The sequence below is a fragment of the Dipodomys spectabilis genome, unplaced genomic scaffold (genome assembly GCF_019054845.1).
Source record: "Dipodomys spectabilis isolate Male_0828 unplaced genomic scaffold, ASM1905484v1 ptg000032l, whole genome shotgun sequence".
NCBI lineage: Eukaryota > Metazoa > Chordata > Mammalia > Rodentia > Heteromyidae > Dipodomys > Dipodomys spectabilis.
This window is the reverse complement of record NW_024870709.1, coordinates 22257939-22281234: the sequence shown is the minus strand read 5'-3', so window position 1 is coordinate 22281234 and position 23296 is coordinate 22257939. Positions and strand designations below refer to the sequence as shown.

The 23296-nt window shown below is 34.3% G+C and overlaps 1 protein-coding gene and 1 non-coding gene across 3 annotated transcripts in view; both read right to left on the bottom strand.

Moving 5' to 3' along the window:
* Positions 1 to 23296, bottom strand: part of Epha6 (EPH receptor A6) — a 732346-nt gene that overhangs the window by 79442 nt on the left and 629608 nt on the right. The window lies entirely within an intron of this gene.
* On the bottom strand, positions 12294 to 12367 carry Trnaa-ugc. Its single transcript has one exon. It is a non-coding gene; the product is annotated as a tRNA-Ala (tRNA).

Here is a 23296-nt window from a genome sequence, read left to right as displayed (position 1 = left end):
TTCCTAACATCACATTATCTGACCTTTTCTGCTTGAAAATGTGTGATATTTTTATTTCCAGCCATCAGGTGATGTAAGTTCTTTGTGCCCTGGTTTGGTTGGTGAATATTACAACTAACTTTCCCTTATTCTTCTGGAGGAAGAATGGAGAATCCTTTTACGTTGGATATATATTACATAAGGAATCTCCCAACCACATTTCATTATGTCATCAACTTTTCTAATAAGTTGTAAAGAGTTATTGTTTTGTCCTCCAGAGATATAGGCAAATGAATTAATGAGAAGCCCAAACAAACTAATGGCCTGGACAACCCAGTGGCTAGCTAATTCATACCAGAATAATTGAAAATTTGATTTATAATTTCTGAATATTTATGAAATTTATGCTATTGCTTGTAAATATATACTCCAAGAAAATATATCAAACAAAACTAACCTGAAAAAATGTGTTTAATAGGAATATTGTTATTTAACTATAATATGCAGAATAGAATCTGTTTTCAAATTTTAGGGTAAGAATCATAAGTTGGAGCTGCTATTAAATTTGCAGAATTTTAGATCAACTTCACAAATACTCTTCAGGAATCAGTATTTTAACAGTTTTTCCCAGATTATTCCTAAGGAGGTTATCTAGAGGCTGTTTTTGGAGGAAAAAACCTCTTGAAATAGTGACAGAAAATGTTCATTTCCTTGGAGGCCCAATAAAGCAATTAAAAAGATATACTGAGGTACAAATTGTATTAAAAGAAGTGAGAATAGAATCAACAAAAACATAGCTTATTACATGAAGGATAGCCTACACATAAAAAGAAAATAGAACAAGTTAGGTGAGTAAGAGAATGATAGACACCATTACACCCAATTTTTAAGTGACCCTTACAGGTTCAAGGGAACTTGAAGGTGTCTGATTGTCTTGACAATAAAGCTATAGAATCTTGGGAGCTTGACTAGGCCTCCTTTCTTTTCTTTATTTTTCCCATCTGGTTATGTGAAGAATTTCTCTAAGAATAAAAAAAATTGTACATAGGCTCCATAATTAGTATATGTTTAGGACAGTTCTAGCAGAGTATCATAATAGCTCAATAGCTATGTACATATGACCATATGATGCTAATTGAAATGAACTCCAAGACATGGAAACAACAGGGTCCTTTTTTGGTTGTTGACCTTGTTGTTGTTAATGTACTGTATCAAGTTCTTTCTTTTTATTTTATTCCATTTTTCTTTTTCTTTTGGTTGATCTCTGGCAACCACTGGCTTTGATTCTGATACCTTGCATCATGTACATACATTTATCTGATTTGGGGAATTGATAGAGAATAACAAAATGGTGAAACAAGGACAAAGGATGACTCAATGCAACAAACACTGTGTTGGAAATGAACTTTATAGCTTCAGGGGAGGGGTCAGAGTGGGGAGGGAAAGGATAGTGGGAGCAAAATGGATTGGCCAACAATGTTCCACAAGAAATGTACTCATTACCTTACTTATGTAACTGTAACCCCTTTGCACATTGCCTTTATAATAAAAACTTGTAACATTACCGATTTTATAGAAAAAATTGAATAAAAGTTTTGCACTTATAAGTTCATATTTATTTATTTGTTATTTGTTTAACAAATGAATTTCTATATGTGAAAGAGAAATTTACCTATTTCTTCTTGAAGCAAAACTCTGAGGGTCTTTGTTACCTTTTGGACACCTCAATTATTCTGGTAGCTGTATCAAAAACACTTCATGAATTGTGAAGACCTTATTGGTATAGATTCTCAGAAAATACAGAAAAGAATATCAATTGTAAGACAAATTTGGTGGATCTTTTCCTTGGTAGTTTTTTCCTAATGTCAGAAAAATCGATAAGGTCTAGAGCTGTTGCTCAGCAGTAGAGTGACTAGTCAGGACAAGGCTCTGAGTATTGTTCTGCCCATAAGAAAAGATTAAAGCAAGAAGTTCAAATCAAACTTCAACACTTATTTTTAGAAAGCAGTGCCTGAAGCTGCAGAAATGATATAAAGTCCCAGATCTTTTCTATTTTATATTTTTCCCTCTTTTTTTATCTTGGCTTGACCTACACACCTGACTTGTCAGTAGAACAGCTCAAGTATAGAGGAGACTGCAAATTGATCTTGGAGGAAAAGCAGTGCAGAGCTATGCCTATACCTGGAAGCCATTACCAAATTTGCTCCATCCAAGGGAAGAACAATGGAACCTGCAGATCTATGAGAGGAAACTAGTTAGAAGATATTGTTCTCCATGGTGGATGCTTGATTTACATGGCCGTGCCACCAAAGTCACAATCTCCATTTGAGCAGGGAAAATCAAGATCTGCAAAACTTTCTTATATGCCACCATACCCCTTATTTCCTTGGAGGCCCCAAAGCCTGAGTCAGTGGATCTGAGTAGTGAGGACTGTAGAATATGTTTTTGATCCTAGGGAACCTGACCACACTGACCCAGTGAGTTTGAGGGGGCAAGATCTGAAGGGAATTTCAGCACTGGTAGAGTCTCACCTGGTTATTGCTGAGATATAGTAGCTAGTTTGGCATGCCCTTCACCTCCCTCGTAGTCTGGAAATTAAACAGCAGAGGCAGTTACTCTTTTGCCTCAAGTAGCAGCAGTAGAGACTTCCTATTCTTGTCCTTTTCTGGGGTGCTTTCAGGGCACAAAATAAAACTGACCAGGGAAAAGAGTTAATTTAAGAAAGCTAAAGTACTCTCTTGCCCAGCAAACCAGAATATAGGGCAAGATCTGAGACTAGAAATGCTTGTGCATTTTGATGATACAACCCAGCTTGTCAGAAACCTTATTCTCACCAAGGACAGAAAATTGAATATTTGGGACTTGTTTGGTTTTGAGTTTGTTTTTTTATCCCTTATCCTTCTTTTTCTTTTATTCCTAGTTGCTATCACTAGCACCTTACTCCACTTTCCCCTATTCTTATTCTGTTACTTTTTAAATATATATTTTTTTCTTTTTTTAAATATATTTTTATTGTAAAGATACAAGGCCATACTAAAGCTACCAGCACAACTATGTTTATCACAGCATTTTTCTTCATGGTTAAGATATGGAACTAACCAGATGCCACTCAGTAGATGAATGGATCAAGAAAATGTGGTATATTTATTCTGTTACTTTTAGCTTTCCTTTTCATATCCAACTTCTGACATTACCACTTCTTTTCACTGTATACCAATACTTAGTATATTAGGGACTCATTACATCTCATTCCCCTTCTCACCATTCGGAAAATTATGCCTACAGAAAACAGCAGTTTTATAACAGAAGACCTAAATGGTAGCACAGTAGAGGATACTCCATATACTGACTCAAAGGGCTGCTGATAGCAAAAGAAATCAATTACAAAAGAGAAATAAGCAAAGAAACAAAAGAATTCAACAACTCAGAAGCAAAGTAAATGAATTCAAATTAAATACACAGAAAGAGATAAATGAGTTCAAAGAAAATAAAGCTAAAAAATCCTGAAAAAGACAAAAATCCAGAGAAACAATCACTCTGATGTCCTTGAGATTAAAAATAAAGTGGAATGTTTATCCAGTAGAAAAACTGATATGGAAGACAAAATTTCAGGGTCCAAGGACAGAATAGACATAAAATAAAAAGGAGGAAGGAAATACTGAAAAAAGATAAAAGTAATTGAAAGCATTTGTTAAGAGCTTCAGGTAAAAGACCAAATTTGTATCTTACAGGCATTAAGGAAAAATAGAGATGACAGCTAAAGGCACAGGAAATCTATTTAGCAGAATAGATTTTGGAAAAAACAAACAAACATTAAAACTTATTCAAGAAAAAGAGGCTTTTAAACTAGTACATGTAGTTCAATTTAAACTTGCAATATCAAAGGATCAACTCTCTAATCAAAAGGTATAGAATGGTAATTTGGATTAAAAGGCAAGATTCAATCAAATGTTGTCTACAAGAAATACAGTTAACTGACAAACAAAACATTGGTTTGAGTTGAAAATGTGGCAGAGTCATAGAAGGTCATTTCATATTAATAACACTCAATCAAGAAGAAACACAATTCTTGCCACCTATGCACTAAATACATACAACTTTGTTTAACAAACCCAATTGGACTTAAAGACATATAGGCTGGAACATAATTATATTTTGAGACTTCAGTATCCTACAGATAGGTCATCCTTTCCCAGGATATTCTCTGTAGAAAAGACTTTAATTCTTTTAAATTGTTATTTGACTGTCTCAAATCTCTATTCTTTTGCCTATAGTAATTGCTGGCTTAAAAAAAAGACTTAATAGGTAACTGAAATTTCTAGTTGCATATTTTCTATTTTTTTTTTTTTTTGGTTGGTCATGGTGCCTGAACTCTGGGCCTGGGCGCTGTCCCTCAGCTCTTCAGCTCAAGGCTAACGCTCTACCACTTAAGCCACAGTGTCACTTCCAGTTTTTTCTGCTTATGTGGTGCTGAGGAATCAAACCCAGGGTCTCATGCATGCAAGGCAAGCACTCTACCACTGAGCCAAATCCCAGCCCTATTTTCAACTTTCTTTAGCTTAAATATTTTGAAGTAGCCTAGTATATTCTATAAATATGCTAAAGAGTCTCATCAGCTAGTACCATCCATATTTATTTATATTCTGATGCTTAGCATAAAAATGCTCAAATATGTCATATGATAATTTGTTTTTATACAGTAGAAATGAAACTAAATGGCAAAATAGAAATGTATCTATATATTTATAGAAGCATCTTTCTCAAGGTGATATTTTATAAAAGAAATCCAGAATATAGAACTCTACATCTTTTCATTTTGAATAGTAAAGCATACAAAATAACATTTCAAAATATTAAGGAGCCAAGTACAAGTATGAAGCAGTGAATTAATTAAACCACAGGCCTTGAGAATGCTTACAAATATCATACTTTCAGTAAAAGTGTGGTACTGGGTATTTTGTCACTTTTATAGTTACATATATGATTTATTAAACAATGCTAACATGCAGAAGGAAAGTGGGAAATATCTATAAATAACTTTGTATATGTTTGCCACAGCTTGCCAGCTAATTATCATCTTGAGATATGGTGGTTCTGATTAATATATCAAAAAGAAACATAATTATGAATGCATGTAATCAAACTTCATATGCAAGCCAAAATAAACCTGGCATTTTAAGTCAGAAGAAACCATTAGGGAAATAATATGGTAGTGTTCCATGAATACATTGTAAGAAAAATAATGGTCTAGTTTAATAGAAAGAGGCAAGAGGATGAATACTTAGAACATTCAAGTACTTGTGATATTTCACATGACAGAGAACACTAACTGAAAATGCTCAAGCAGAAAGAGAATAAAGTGTCTTTAATCTATGTAAGTTAACTTCAAAGAAGACAGTAAAGCAAAATAAAACAATAACTCTCCCAAATCTAAAGCTTCTTTTACCTAGGATTTTCTAAAGACTAAAGAAAGACAATCTTGTATTGCTTCTGATCATAGTTGTAATGGATTGTTTTGAATTGTACTTGTACTTTTAAATTTTCATGTTGATATCCTTAATCCCAGAACCTCCTTATTTGGAAATAAAGGTTGTTGTAGATATGATTAGATAAAAGTGAGTCATAATGAAGTAATATAGCTGATTTCCTAATGAAGAGGGTAAATTTGAACATAGAAAGTCATGTGAAAATAAAAGTAGAAATAAGGAAATTCTACTTCAAGTCAAGAAATATCAAAGATTTCCAGCAAACCACCAGAGACTAGGAGGGAAATAGGATAGATTTTTCACCAACAACTCTCTGAAGAAAACAAGCCTGGAGAGTTTCTTCACTTCAGACTTTTATCCTCTTCACTTTGAGACAATCAATTCTGTTAATTAACCTATTTACATTGGGGTGCTTTTGTGTGGCAGTCCTATAACCAGTACAGAGATTCAAAACAACAGTAAAGATAATCTTTCCTCAAAGAGCTTCAAATGAATTCTATTTTCTATGTTTGTAGAAAATTCTGTTGGTGGTAGCATTTAGTCCTCTAGAAAATAAACAACAACAGGGCTGGGAAGGTGGCTCAGTGGTAGAGCACTTGCCTTGCATGCATGAGGCCCTAGGTTCGATTCCTCAGCACCATATAAGCAAAAAGAAAAAAACCAGAAGTGGCGCTGTAGCTCAAGTGGTAGAGCACTAGCCTTGAGCTGAAGAGCTGAGGGACTGCGCCCAGGCCCAGAGTTCAGGACCCATGACCGGACCCCCCCCCCCCCAAAAAAAAAAAAAAGAAAATAATAACAATACTGAGCAGTCTGGAAACAGAAATATGGAATATTGATATGGGCATTATCTAAGGACTATAATCTGATAAGTTTGAAGAGGAAGGAGGTGGATGATTCAAGGAACTTCCTTTTAATGGTGGGTCATGGAAGACAAGTGAGGGAAGGTAATGAGGAAGGGTATTCAATTTGATGAATAAACCAGAATTAGTAATATTGAGGCCAGTTGCAGAAAATAAAGACAGATATTAGAGAATGATGTTCTATCTCTGGATTTGGATAGATGTGCTTTCTCATGATTTAAAATTTTTATTTTATTTTATTGTAAAGATGCTGCATAGAGGGGTTACAATTACGAGTAAGGTACATTTCTTGTTCAGCATTTATTACCCCCTCTTTGTTTTTCTTCTACTCTCCCTTCTTCCCTACCTCTCCTACTTCCTTCTTTCTCCCCCTCCCCTCCCATGCCCACGAAGTTGTAAAGTTCATTTCCAACATAGTGTCTTGTGAGTCTCATTGTTATAATGGGTCATCCTGGGTCCTTATTTCAGCATTTTGTTATTCCCCTTCCCCTCTCCAAATTGAGATAAACATATACAAGATGCAGGGCACCAAATTCAAATACAGTGACAACAGGAGATATACCATTGGGGGAAGAACCTACAAAAGAAACAAAAGAAAAGCATACTTAATATCACGATGTATGATGAGATGTACAAGACACTATGTTGAAAATGAACTGTACAAGTTGGGGTGGGGAGAAGGAGGAAAGCCTTGGGGAGGTAGGGAGGAAAGAAATGGTAGGGGAAAAACAAAAGAGGAGGTAACAAAGCTCAATTGGAAATGTACTCTTTACCTTACTCATGTAACTGTAACCCCTCTGTACAGTATTTTTACAATAAAAGCATATATAAAAATACCATGATGTATGCTTTAAGTTCTAATGAAAGCATATTATTACCTTGTAAATCTTCAAAATATTGAAACCATTATAATATCTTTCTCATACATAAATGTTGAATAAAGACTATTGTGAGCATCCATCTATCTACCATATGCTTTGAAAAACAAAATATTTCAAATACAGTTGAAGCACTAGAGTTTTCTCTGTAAGATGTCCTTCCTCCTGTTGACTCACTCCAGGGTGCTTCCTGGAGTGTTTAGCATTCTCCTGAGTGTGTTTAGCATTCTCCTGAGTTCCTTCCTGGATTCCCCTCACAGTTGTCTGGAGGCGAAGAGTTGAATTGTCATGCCCTAAATTCTGCTGATTGTTGGTCAAAGACTGTCCCAGGGGGAGTTTGAATTTGAAGTTACTTTACAACAACTTTTACCTCCAGGCAAAGTTGGTACTGGCAGGTAATGTATGGGTTTCTGCAGCCCTTCCCGTGGCCTCCAGACTAGGTCCTGAGTGCTGTCTGTAATATATATATATATGATGAGAGCCTGTATTACAAAATGGTAAAGGCAAATGAAGAACTAGGGCAGTCTATTGTTGAGGTAATGTTTCTCTAAAATGAAGGCAAACCTCATAGTGACTTTGATTTTAGAATTATTTTACTTAAGTATTGGAATTTTCCTAGAATATCTGACTAACGCTGACATATAGCAACCACCATAGAACACATAAACTAAACACTTTGAAGGTAAGATTTTTAACTCACAGATAATTCTTAAGGAGTTGGCTATACAATATTTTCTTTTTTAAAAAAATTTATTTTTTATTGTGAACATACTGTACAGAGTGGTTACAATTACATGGGCAAGATAATGAGTACATTTCTTATTGTTTTTCCCATTCTCCTCCACAAATTGTACCCTCATCAAATATAGTGAAAGCAGGGGTTATACTGTGGGGGAGGGACATACAAAGCAACAAAGAAATACTCTTATAACGACTTGTTTGTCCCCATCTCCTCCACATGTTATACTGACATCAAATATAGTGAAAGCGGGGGTTACACTGTGGGGGAGGGACATACAAAGCAACAAAGAAATAATCTTATAAATGCGTTAGAAACACATGCATGAAAGAAACAAAAACATTAAAATACATATTTAAGGGTTCGTTTTCCTAACATCACATTATCTGACCTTAGGATTCAGGTGGACCTGTTGCAACAATGAGAAGTACAAAATGTCATGTCAAAACCAGCTTTACAATGTTGGTGGGGGGGGGGGGGAGGGGGGTATGATTGGGTGGGGGGGAGGGGGCAGGCTGAGAAGGGAGGTGAAGGGTAAACAAAGGAGGAGGCTGCAATGCTTGGTAAGAAATATACGCATTATCCTGCCCATGTAATTGTAACCCCTCTGTACAGTATGTTCTGAAATAAAATAAAATAAAATTAAAAAAAAAAGAAATACTCTTATAAATGCGTTAGAAACAAATGCATGAAAGAAAAAAAACATTTAAATACATATCTAAGGGTTCATTTTCCTAACATCACATTATCTGACCTTTTCTGCTTGACTCATACATATACTAGATATTGCAAATAAGGGAAACCATGGGACCTATGTTTCTTTGGGCTTGGATTACTTCACTTACTATAATTTTTTCCAAGCCTTTCCATTTCCTAACAAATGGGGCAATGTCATTCTTTCTGATGGAGGCATAGAATTCCATTGTGTATATATACCACATTTTCTTGATCCATTCATCTACTGAGGGGCATCTGGGTTGGTTCCAGATCTTAGCTATGGTAAATAATGCTGCAATAAACATAGTTGTGCTGATAGCTTTAGTGTGGTCTTGTTTGTAAACATTTGGGTAAATGCCCAAAAGTGGGATTGCTTGGTCATAGGGGAGCTTATACAGTATTTTCTAACAAGCATTTTTTAGTGTGTATGTCTGTAAAATATGATTATTCTACTTAAAAAAAGAATATTGTCACCTTGAAAGTCAGCCACAGTTTTATGAACTGTAGTGTCTCAGTAGTAGTGTTGCTCTCTTCATAACTCTGGTGTTCTGTAAGGCTCTACACTGTCCAAGTCAGTAGACATTCTCCTGAACTATAATAACATCTTTCTTACGATGACACACAGGTACTTAAAGACAACAAATGGCATTAAGCATTCCAGTCTTTACCAAGATTCTTTTGTTCTAAAATTATTTGATAATGATATGCAGAATGCCTATCATAGAATGCAACACAGAGCATCAGGACTCAGCAGAGGAGGGGAAGTACAGATAGAGGTGTTATTTCTGGATTTACAACAATTGTAGGGAACTGATATTTCCATGTTATTAAAGGAAGTAATTTACCATAGAAACACAGTGAAAAACGTAGCACCCACGATCTTCTCTGTACAAATATATTGACTTTGAAAAATTTTAAGAGTTCAGTCATACAGAAATAGAGCAATTGTCTTAGATACTGTCTATGGATTTGTATGTAGAAGAAATTGGGATTTAATATTCAATCTCCTTTCTCTGTGTGAGCTGGAAGTTGTATCCAGGGATGTATGCATGCTAGCTTAGTGTTTTATAATTGAGCTATGGGCCATTGAACTGTGTCATATGTTATATAATACATGATAAAAATATATCTTAATTTATGGTTATAATAAGGATTCAGGAAGTTATCAGTCTTAATGGCTAGGATGATAATGAAGGATTCAATATTCAGAATTCTTTGGATATCTTTGAATATTTTGTAGATATCATGAACTATTAATACTATAATAATTCTGAGTATGACAGCTCAGGTTTTGGTTCCAGTACTAACAGACCAGGTACAGCACACCTTACATATTATTTCAGTGCTGAATATATCTGCCAAAGCGATCTATCGTCTTATTTGCCTTTTCTTTGTAACTTCTGGCTATTTTAACCCCTTGCATTGCTTTTGGCAAGCTAAATGAATCTGCAAACAGTGAAGGCTAGAATTTAAGCAAAACCTAATGATTTCCAGTACCTTGAATCCTCATCAGATTTGGAGATGTTATTATTCAATAGAGTAATTTCATATGTATGTGATTAGTGAGATCAAGTTAAGTATTTAGGGCAATGTGAATCACCTTGTTCTCTCTATGTTAACCACAGGCTGTAATATCATAGTTTTAAGCATTTTCACAAAAAATAGTATAAAATATATAATTATAGCAACTCTTTAAGATAGCAACATCTTTTATGGTGTCCAGTATTCTGTTACTCATCTAATGTTTTCTAATTTTATTTTTACATCAGTCATTATAGGAAAAGAACAATCAGTGCAGACACTGTAAAGAAATTTTTATAAAAAGTGGTAAGAAAAATGTAGCAAATTTGAGAATACCAAATTCATCAAGTGAAAAAAAATTAATATCAAGATGAATAGTTTTACTTTTAAATTGTGAATCATATTTATTTTATTTTTATTTTTTGCCAGCCCAGGGCATGAGACTACATGGAATGATATATGCTGAAAATAATGCCAGAGAAGTTATTAGTACAGTATGTGTTCTTATTAGTGTAGCTGGACAAGGATAACTTCTAATCATTCACCCTTCTCCTCTTCTTTTATCCCTTTTCGTACTGTATTGACCCATCTTTTATCTGCTTGTAGCTTCTGTCCTATTTACTGATGTGTAAAGCCTGAAGAGGAAACAATTGGATGTGTGTCTAGATTGCATTAGCTCAGTTAATCAAGATGGGGTCCTTAGATAATCCGTTTCACAATCACCTGGTTTTTATTAAAACCTCAGATTTCTTCCTGCACTCAGACAAACTGAATGAAAATGAGTCTGTGGGGCTGAAATGGGAAATATGCATTTTAAGTAAGTGTCTCAGGTAACTGTTATGTGCTCAGTTTCAATAATTGTCATGATTCATCTTTTAACCTAATTATTAAATTGTTGGCTCTTGTAAAACATTTCTTTGTATATAGCTTCTCTAAAATATGGCAACAAATGCACAAGAATTTCAAATTAGTGATTCCTTCCTTTTTTTCACTGAATCGTGTCCAAACAGATTAAATCAGAGCTCCAAGTTTATAACACACATTCCCCCTACTATATAATGTTACAGTCTTTTCATCATTAGATAATTTCTGGATAACCACACAGGACTACTGGAAGGCCATGATTATGAAATCTGAGGATGGTAACGTGGAAATGTGGGAATAATATCTTCCTTTCCCGTTTCTTTTTTGTTTGTTGCTGAAACAACAAATGCACAAGGGCATAACTTGGTTCTGTTGAATTTATACTTTTCATTTAGTAGCAGTTATTTTAGAAAGCAAATATATTTCCACCTTAATGAAGAATCATGACCAAACACTTTGCTTAAAAAATTGAATCTTCAGGAAAAATATAAGCTGTAAACACATAAGTCTCTTAAAGAGAATTTGCTTTTATAAAATATGTGGAAAATAACTTTAGAACACTAAAAAGAACAAGGTAATGATCCAGTTGCTATAAAAAGAAGAGATTAAGGACCAGAATATGTTAGGACCTAAATTACACAATATATACAGGCAAGAGTAATCTAGAAAACATTATCTTTATGTATAATTCATTGAGCAGCTGCCTATTTGTGAAATGTTATAAATGGATTAATAGTATGGTTAAACAGCTGAATAATGTGCATGATTCATACTATAATACTCTCTCTTACGCTAAGTTTAAAGAAGTAGAACAGATAGGGTGAAACTTTGTGTTTTCATGTAAATGTGGACATGGCAAGATGAGAACACATGAAATGACTGGCAGGTCATTGATGCATTCACAGCTGTTCTCATTTCTTGTTTTCCTCTAATGAACCATGGGTGCATGTTCTTGAAAATTGCTTGAGCATAAGACAACTGAAAGATGGCCAGGTGAGAAAATACAGTACATGAGTGTATTTCATTCCCAACAAGAATATTAATAAATGTTTATACTATTTGAAATTTATTTCTTTATCCTTAAAAACTTTACAGCTCAATATTCTTTCCTGATTTCTTTTTTTTTTTTTGGGTCCGGTTGTGGGGCCTGAACTCTGGGCCTGGGCACTGTCCCTCAGCTCTTTTAGCTCAAGGCTAACGCTCTACCACTGGAGCCACAGTGCCACTTCCGGCTTTTTTCTTTTTGCTTATGTGGTGCTGGGGAATCGAACCCAGGGCCTCATGCATGCAAGGCAAGCGCTCTACCACTGAGCCACCTCCACAGCCCCTTTCCTGATTTCTTTAGCTTTGTATCACTTAAGTATTGTTTGTAGGATTGGAAAGTTGACCATTACGGAGCTTAATGTTAGTTCCTGTGGTATCAATGAGAAATAGAAATTAACTTTAAAACTCTGCAAATGTAATGTCATTAAAAAGTTATAGAATGTTCATTTCTCTAATCTCTGTTAAAAATAAATATTGCCAAGTGAAATAACCTCCAGACATCTTTTATGAATACAGAAGTCATCTTAAAATAATTGAACAAACATACTGTTTAGTTACTGACTAATACTGTAGAGAAGAAATATTGAAAATACTGGGTAGAAAGTATTTTTTTGAACTCTACCAGGAGCTATTTTTGATTTTTATGAGTACACTTATTTCCTTTCTTTTATCACAAAGCAAAAAATTCATTTTGGAATTAACTAAAGTGTCAATGAACAACAAAATTTTAAGTGTTTCCAATGTATATCCTACAAAATTGAAGAGCAAAGGAAGGAGTAGTGAGAATGTTGAAAGGGATGACACTGATGAAGATATATCCATAAATTGCTTTGTTAAATGGGATTGTGCAAGTACTTAAACATAGAAAAAAATAAATTTTAGAACTTAATAAACAAAGCAAAAAAGAAGAGGGCTTATTGATCTTAAAAAGTGTTTGTATATATAGCAACAAAGAACTTTCTTTGTTTCTCAATCTGCAAAGACTAGACTCTAGTACTGCTATGGCTCTCAGAAGTTAGAGGTAGAATGGAGTTTGCATTTCTAAGGTAAAACATGTTAGTGGAAAGCCTTTGTGGAGTAGGAAGTGAATTCAGCTGCTATCACAGAGCGACAGTTTTCAATAGAATAGTGACCAGTACTTCCCTGAATTTTGGGCAATCTCATCTCCTCATCTGTAAAAACAAAACATATACAAGCAACTGCCATTCTACTATCAAATCTATCTATCTATCTATCTATCTATCTATCTATCTATCTATCTATCTATCTATCTATCTATCTATCTGTCTGTCTGTCTGTCTGTCTGTCTGTCTGTCTGTCTGTCTGTCTGTCTGTCTGTCTGTCTGTCTATCTATCTATCTGTCTGTCTATCTGTCTGTCTGTCTGTCTGTCTGTCTGTCTACCTACCTATCCTCCTCTTCTCCTTGTCTCTTTGCACTCACTGTCCTTCTGTCTGTCTGTCTATCTGTCTCTGTCTATCTCTGTTTCCAGTCAGAACTATTGTCACATATACCCAATCCCTTCACTACTCTTTTCCAGCTTTTTAAATTTCTAGCAAGCATCATCATTTTCAGTCTAGGGTGTACAGATATATTTCTGCTATGTCATTTTTTGCTTAAAATCCTTCAGTGGCTTCCTATGTAGTCCCAGTAAAATTTTTTCTCCTCTCCTTGACTTTTGAGTTCCTGAACAATCTTCTTTATTTTTGCTTCTTTGACGCTATGTTCTGCCTCTCAGTGTCACTCATTCCAGTCTAATTCTAACTCTAAAATATGCCATGCTTGTTCCCTCCTTAGGATTTATGGTTGTTTTTTTTCTCATCATAGGACATGATGGTTTCAAATATTTGGCTTTTATTCTCACTATTTTCAGGTGTCATTTGAAATGTCACCTAATTATTTTTCAGCCACTCCTTCCAAGGTGCTAATCACTTTTATTATTTATTTACTATCAGGTGTGCCCAGTATTTATCATGAATGGGCTTATTTTTTTTTAGTTTCTTAAATTATTCTAATTTCCACAATGTTCAAAACTATGAACTTCCCAAGAAAACTTCTATATTGAAATTTGTCTACTGTGAAAAGGTGTGTCTGAAGCATAGTAGGTATACATTTGTTAAATATAGTCACAGAGTATAATTAAATATTCAAGAGCATGATAACATAATATCTGTCTTCTACCCAGAATCTAAACACTTTCCTTACAAGTTTAATGAAGTATAACTGAAAAATAAGTGGTATATATTTCTAAAGGCTTTGATATACATTATAAAATCTGAGAAGTGATCACCACAATCAAGCTAATTTACAAATTCCCCATTTTATCTGATAAGTGAAGATAATATCTACTTTTATATTAAATTTCACATAGAATATACAGTATTACCCTTAAGTGCCATACTATACATTAGTTTTAGAATTTATTTATCCTGGCCAACTGAAACTTGGTATCCTTTGATCAATATCTATCCATTTTTCCTTCTCCCAGCCCTGAAAAACAGCATCTACTCTCTGCTTCTATAAAATTGAGCATTTAGATTCCAAATGTAAGTGCTTCTCATGCAATATTTGAATCTGGATCTCTTCTGTCCCACAGATGGCTTTTTAACTTGGTTTGTCTTTTGCTGTACAGTCAATTTTAGCTTGATATAATTCTACTTGTCTATTTCTGTTTTTATACAGGAATAGGTATAAAATTTATAATTCTAGCAGAATCTGAGGGTTTATTTTTTTTGGAATTGTGTCCAGAAATTTGCTTTAAAAACTCAATAATGATCAGTTGTGTGAATTGATATCTTCTCTTCCTATTCATTTATCAGCAGACATTTAGGAATTTCGTGTTTGTTAGCTGTTTTTAATAATGTTCCAATGAATAAATGAGTTTAGACCTTCTTTGAGACACCAATGTCATTTTATTTGGATATATGAAAACAGAGGTGGTTTGCTGAATCATGTAGTAGCTTCATATTTCATTTCATAAGCACTCACTATCTTTCCATAAATAGGTGACATTTACATTACCATAAACATTGTGCAAGGTTTACCATTCCCATGTACTCTCACAATGTCATTTACCTTTATTTTTTTGATCATAGACATTCTAAAGAGTGGTGATAGTCTACGGGAGTTCTGATTTGCATTTACATTTCCTCAATGAATACCGATCTGTTGGCCATTTTTGTGTCATCCTTGCAAATATGTCTATTCAGGTTCTTTGCCTTCTTTAAATCAGATTTTTTTTTTTTTAAATTTTGTCGGTCATGGGGCTTGAACTCTGGGTTTGGGCACTGTCCCTCAGCTCTTCAGCTCAGGGCTAGTGCCCTACCCCTTGAGCCACAGAGCTACTTCTGGTTTTCCGGTAGTTTATTGGAGATAAGAGTCTCACGGACTTTACTGCCTGGGCTGACTTTGAACCTCGATCCTCAGATCTCAGCCTCCTGAGTAGCTAGGATTACCGTTGTGAGCCACCGGCGCCCGGCAAATCAGAATTTTTTTTTTGCTGTTGTGTTTATGATTTGTCACATTTTTCCTTTTATTAGGAATATGGTATACGTATATTTCTCTCATTCCAAGGTTGCTTTTTAAACATATTTTTATTATATTTAAGTAGCTGTACCAAGGAGTTGCCATTTAACAAAAGTTTGCAAGTATAATGCATCTTGACCTTTCAACCTTCTCATCTATCTCTCCCAAGCCAACTTTTCTCTCACTAGTCTTAATTTGTGGGATATACATTGTATTTTTGATGTATTATTTTATATTCTGTTGTGTCTTTTGCTACGTAGAAGGTTTCTAGCTTGATGAAATTCTACCTGTTTGTTTCTGCTTGTATTATAAATCTCTAATTTTTTTATCTCTACTATCCAATTTAGTGTCTAATAAAATTGAAAAACACATGAGAAAAAATGATTATCAACTCTTCATATGAACTGTGTATTTATGGTTTCCTCATGTAATCTAGTCAGTTGGTATGAACATAATTACAAACTATTCATTTTTGTTAGTTTTCTTTTATTACCTATTAATAAAATGTTTTCCTTATTTTTTGATTATTGTATGAATTACAACATTTTTTGATACAAGTCATTGTGGAGTATTGGATTCAAAACTCAGGGGCTCAACAGGAAGACATTTTATTAGGTTCCTAGGAAGACACTGAAGTAACTTTCTCTATATCAATGGAGGCAATCAATGATTTCATCAAAGATCCTGGTTCTTGATTTTCCTATTTGGCCATCCTTAGCATTGGGTTTATCTTCCTAAGTTTTTGTTATGACTGCCAGAAAAGCTGCCATTTAGTCAAGTGTTAAGTTCTTCCAAAACCACATTCCAGGCAATATCAAAGTGATTGATCAGTAGTAGGAAGCTCTCCACTGTTTCAAATCTATTTTTGGTACAGCTAAACTAGAAGTCTACTCAGAAGTCCTTCTTCTCACGGCCCTTTATATTCAAGTGATCAGAGTGTAAAACTTAATTGTCAAGGAAAATAGGATAACTCTAACTGATCTAAAATCATGATTTATTGCTTGAATCTGAATATAGAACACTTTTAATATTTCCTGGGCAAGAGATGCCAAAAGATGTTGGGTAGGCAGCTAATAGGATCTGTGGCAAGTAGAACTAATGGATCATCTATTTTACACTTGATCTTAGCCAAAAGGCTGAGAAGCGATGGATCACCTATTTTATTTATTTGTTTTCCCTGTGAAGCTCTCTACATATGAATCAGGATGTACAGATATCATGTGTTATTTATTGTAATTTTCTATCTTTTCTTTAATTGTCAAAGGAAAAAAATAGTTTGACCTTAGAGATGAAACTGGCAATTAAGCACTTGTGATGGCTTTGTTTCCTCAATTAGCATATTTGTAACTCTTGGGTTAAAGTAAGCAAGTTGATGTATGTTTTCTTTTTCTTTTTTTTTTCTTGTTTTTTTTTTTTTTTTCTTCTCACCTCACAAGCCACTAAAAATGGGCCAGTAAACATCATACTTTGCTTGCTGGATATCTGTTCATTGATCTTTCTCAGTAAATCAATTTAGCCCACATTTGTTCTAAAATCATTGAGACCAGGAGAGTAACTCTTAATTAGACCGTGTTGGATGTTGCAGACACAAAACCTAACAGCACTTTTTTTTCTGGCTCTTTGTTAATCATCTAGTTGGAAGACAAATATCTTGAGAAATGTGACGAGAAATATGATTAGCATTTAGGTTAGAAGGACTGGATAGATCATCATTTCAGATGATTTGCAATATTAAAATATTATGAATTCTATGATTTTTATGAGCCATCTATATATCTTTTGAAATCTTTTTATATTATAGCCTTTTATTTAAAAAAATTGGTAGACTGTTTCTAAAGATTTTTAAACTTTCCTCCTTTGGAAATATTTTAATTCATTATTATAAATGCCTTAACTTTTTAAAGATATTAAAGATTTTTAAAAATACATATTTTTAAACTTGTTTACAATACATTAAGAATTAATTTAAGATTACTCATTAGATATATTGTAATCAACAGCAAAACTGGTGTGTAATTTTACTGAAAACAATGTTCTAATAGAATCAGTCACTTGCTACCTGCTTCTGATTGTTTTTATTATTCACCATTTATGAAGCTGTCATTATGCTGTAAATTACTGTAGTTGTTGGAAAGATTTCAAAAGACACAAGAGATAAATCTCTTGTTCTCCAGGGTTTTATGCAAAAATCTAAAGGCATATATTACTTTAGGATGTAATAAAACAAAATTACACACCGAGAGTGCTGAACAGAGATTTAGTGTCTCAGAAATCTCTTGTCTTAAAGAATGCCATACTACTTCTAAGGCCTTAGGGTCTTTTCCTTTAAAGTAAGTGTTGGAGAGACAAAAGACTGGCACTCAGGAATCTTTATTCTTTTAGTACCTGCCATGCACAATATGAAGAATAGAGACTTTTTTTTTCCAAGTGCTACTTGACTTCTTAATAGGATGCATGACTGAGTTAGATGGCCTTAACTTCAAGATTTCTGACAGAACACTCCATTTCTTTAGTAATTTTCTCCTGTGCAAATAGCGATTTTCAAAATAATTTTAAAAAATATCCACTTTCAGTACATTAAATTTACTCATAAAACTTTTAAAATTATACTATTTTTTATTTTATCAAAGTTTGCTTTCATTCATTTGTTGAACTACAAAGAACTCTGTAATTAGCACAAACTTTTGTTTCCCAAACTTCATAAATAATGGCTTTCAAAGAAATGGTCCTCCCTCTCTTCCTCCTTCCCTTCCTTTCTTTCTTCCTTCTTCCTTTCCTCCCTTTTTTCTTTTCCTCTCTCCCTCTTTTTCTTCCTTGCTTCCTTGCTTCCTTCCTGCCTTTCCTCCCATCCTTTCTTTCTCCTTGTCTGTTTCTTTTTCGTTCTTCAGTGCTGGAGCTAGAACCTAGGTGTCACACAAGCTCCACTCCAAGCCATAAAATGATAATTTCCTCTGATGATATACTAATAGACATTCCTTTCCATTTTTCTCTCCTATTTTTTTTAATTGGAGTATGTTAACTATGTAAAGTAAGAAGTTTCATTATTTCCATACACTCATATAGTATATTTCAATCATGTTCACTACTCCACACATAGTCCCTTCTCAGTCCCCTCCTTCTCCCTTTTTGTTCTTGCCTAACTAGTAAATGCCTCTCTGCTTACATGATTTTATTTTGATTTGTGTTTCATTGTTTCCTCTTTACTTTTGCTAGCTTATTTCACTTAACATGATGATCTCTACTTCCATCCATATTCCTGCAAATGACATAATATCACTTTCAATGGGGTGAGTTAAATTCCAATGTGTGTATGTGTGTGTGTGTGTGTGTGTGTATCAATCAGTTTCTTTATTTTTTCATTCAGGTTGATTCTATAATTTTGTTATTATAAATACTCTCACATTAAATTTGGCTATACTGCCATTTCTCCATCTTGCTGATTTGGGGGCATATATCCAGAACTGATGTGGGTGGATTATAAGAGAAACCTATTTTTGAAGAACCTCTATCAGAGTACCTGGAATGAATGATTTATAACCCTGCCAGCGGGGAATAAAAGCCTCTCACCTCTCTCTAACATCATTGCAGTTTTCGTTATTTGTTCTCTCAACGATGCCCGTTGTGACTGGGCTGAGACAGAATCTCAAGAAAGTTTTAATTTGCATCTCATGTTTCATAGCTCCCATTGTTAATTCACCCAATAGTTTAGTCCACCTTCTGATTCATGCCTTTCTCACCTTACTTTCCCAGATAACTACCAGAAAGATTTTGATTCAGCCCATGACTCAAGTCATGTACGTGGTGTTAACTCTTCAAACAGATATTGGTGAAGAATTTTCCATTGTATTTATCCTATGCTCTTCATGTTTTTCTTTCTTGGAACAAAGCTTGCTATTTAATCTACCTTGTTGTGGATTTGCTTTCTGGTGTATGGGCCCAATGTGTAGAAAAAAAAAATCTGAGAATATAGTGCTTATTTCAGATCCTTGGATTCTGCAAAGAATATATTGAAAACCTTGAATAAGGACTGTCAGATTTTTGTTTTCATGAGTTAGTCTGTCAATCAGTTCTTGAGCACTTTTTTCTTTCGACCTAAGGGTATATATTAATGGCGCATGCATTTCTTCCTCCTCAACTATGTAACTTTCTCTATGTCACTGCTTTTGACTGAATGCTATAGTTATGTGCTGAGTAAAAACTTTGTGAGGAGTCATTTTTTGCTTTTCACACATGGTATAGCCCCTTCCTTGATGATGGAATTGGTTCATCCAGCCTGAATGTTACTGTTTGTCACATTTTCAAGGTTTATTTACTCATACCGTTTTTACTGAACAAGATGCTGTTTACTTCTTCTGTTAGCATAACCATCTTTCTCATCCTTATTTATACTCACATTGTTGAACTGAGGTCTACCTGAAAGAATTTTCTATTTCTCTTGTATATAAATTTCAATGAATTCTGAACAGGAGCCTTTCCTTATGTTCTATTTATTTTGTTCTGTGCAGTTTTTGCAGGCCAGTGTGTGTCACAATTCTTTTCCTAAGGGTCTCTGGTTTATATCCAAAACTTTCATATCTTTTCATTTTTACTTTGGCAAAAGCTTAAAGAAAAATATAAGTAAAAGTCATTTTTCAGCATAGTTTCAGTCCTACCACTGATGTTTTCATGAACAGAAAATGCTGTGGTCAGATATTCAAGAATAAAGTTTTATTCTTCATAATCTGAGAAATCAAGAACATTTCCCAGAACAAGGCTTCTTTCAAATACATTGGCTATTATATAATTTTGGTAGAAAATATTAAAGCTTTCTAAAGAAATACTTTTCATAGCAACCTTATAATTTAAAATACAAATGAAGGAAACAGCTAATTATGTATTAGAAAGTTAAGCATGATCTCCAGACAAATATCAATTACTCATGTTAAAGTACTTCAAGACAGAAGAGTTATGCATATAGTATTTTAAAAAAATCTCTCTTCATTTAAAAATGTTTATTATTATATGAGCTATACTCTTGAGATCCCAGGATTCAGAAGGTTAATGAGGGCTTATGTGGCCAATCTTTCTTTAAAAAAAACTCATATACTTTAAGACAATTCATAAACAGTTGATATAAACAAAGGAGAAACTTTGTTCAGATCTCATCTAAATTGTGTATATCATATATATGATTTTGTAAAAACAATATATGATTCTCAAACATTGCAATTGGTCATAATTATCCCTGTGCTGGGAACAGATTATGTCTTCTTTTTTTTTTTTTTTTTTTTTTGGTCGGTCGTGGGGCTTGAACTCTGGGCTTGGGCGCTGTCCCTCAGCTCTTCAGCTCAAGGCGAGCGCTCTACCACTTGAGCTACAGCGCCACTTCCGGTTTTCTGGTGGTTTATTGGAGATAGGAGTCTCACGGTCTCTCCTGCCCGGGCTGGCTTTGAACCGCGATCCTCAGATCTCAGCCTCCTGAGTAGCTAGGATTACAGGCGTGAGCCACCAGCGCCCGGCTCAGATTATGTCTTCTTAGACTAATAGGACATGTGACTTTTCTAAAAGTTTATGTGGAAGGAGATGTTAGAGCTGCAGTTTGAAGGTCGGCCTATGAAATCAGAATTTAATAGTAGTAAGATGGTAACAGAACTATGATTATACAGTTTATGAATTGTCAATAATAACACTCTGTATTTTAACAGAAACCCTAACAATATGGAATTGCTGCTATTGAGGAAAAACTTTTGCTTTCAGTAACACAAATTAAACACAATAGCTTATATCAAGCAAACAGATTTTAAAAAGTATTATGGTAAAAATTCTTTTCTTCTTTTTGCTCTAATATTTGAAGCACTGGAGAAAAAGCTACTAAGTTTTTCTTGTGAGCCTGAAAACTAGCTACTATTATATCTTAAATAAAACTTATTTCTTAAAAGAGATGAATAGGGAACCAAAATATATCTTTTAATGTTTTTTTCTTTAGGTAAATAGGACATCATTTTCATAATTGAGAGCAAAAAGTCTTAACATTGTTAAAAGTAAATGTATGATGCAATTGCGTAGCAATATTCAAATAAGTAAGAGTCCTTTCTGTAGAGCTGGTTACAAAACATCTGTCCAAATGGGATTATATGAAGTTGCAGAGCTTCTGCATTGCAAAGGGCATCACTAGCAAGATCAATAGACAGCCCATGGAACTCAAAAAATTAAATCCCCCAACAACATATCCCCAAACAACTGCTCAATAAACAAATGGGCTAAAGACTTACAGAGAAAATTCTCTGAAGAGGAAAGAAGGATGACCAGTAGACACATGAAGAAATGCTCAACCTCTCTAGCCATAAAAGAAATGTAAATCAAAACAACACTGAGATACCACCTCACCCCAGTTAGAATGGTTATAATCAAGAACTCTAATAACAACAGATGTTGGAGGGGATGTGGCCAGAAGGGAACCCTACTGCATTGTTGGTGGGAGTGTAAACTTGTTCAACAACTTTGGAAAGCAGTATGGAGGTTTCTCAGAAGACTCCACATAGAGCTGTCCTATGACCCAGCAATCCCTGTTTTGGGCATTTACCCAAATGATCACAAACAAGACCATACTAAAGCTACCAGCACAACTATGTTTATTGCAGCATTATTTACCATAACTAAGATATGGAACCAACCCAGATGCCCCTCAGTAGATGAATGGATCAAGAAAATGTGGTATATATAAGCAATGGAATTCTATGCCTCTATCAGAAAGAACGACATTGCTCCATTTGTTAGGAAATGAAAAGACTTGGAAAAAATTATATTAAGTGAAGTAAGCCAGGCCCAAAGAAACATAGGTCCCATGGTTTCCCTTATTTGTAATAACTAGTATATGTCTGAATCAAGCAGAAAAGGTCAGATAAGTTGATGTTAGGGAAATGAACTCTAAGATACGTTTTCAAATGTTTTTTCTTTCTTGTGATTGTTTCTAACATATTTATAAGATGATTTCTTTGTTGCGTTGTATGTCCCTCCCACGTGGTATAACCCCCTTTTTCACTGTATTTGATGTTGGTATAATTTGTGGAGGGGAAGGGCAAAAAACAAATTGTTTAAATAGGGATACAGGTGGACCTATTGCAACTATGAGATATACAAGACGTTATGTCAAAAAATGAACTTTACAACTTTGGGAGGTGAGGAAGATGGGATGGCAGGAATGGGAAGGGGAAGCAAAGGAGGAGGCAACAATGCTTGATAAGACATGTACTCATTACCCCTCTGTACTGTATTTTCACAATAAAAAACTTATTAATAAAAAAATCTGTTCATCTGAACATGTATCCATTTTACAAAAAGAAGCAATATACTAGCTTCTCATTTTTAATCATACAGGACAACATGCATTTAGATAAAAAACAATCCAAGCTCTCACTGTTTTTTATACATTAATTTAGCCAAATAGCACTAATTACATGTGAATGTTGGATGGAGATCATTATATCTTCTTAGTAATTCTCTGACTAGCTCTTCAGGGATTTCATTCATATGGAAAAAGCAAGTAAAAGCCAAGGCACAGTATTGGCCAAAATCTTAATTTGGTATATATTTTTTGTTTGATCTTTCACATACAGTGCATCTTTCTTGGTTTGTAACCATTATAGACCCCATGGTGCCTCTGAGAAAACTTGATATTTCTTAGTATAGTGCTTAAATTTCTAAC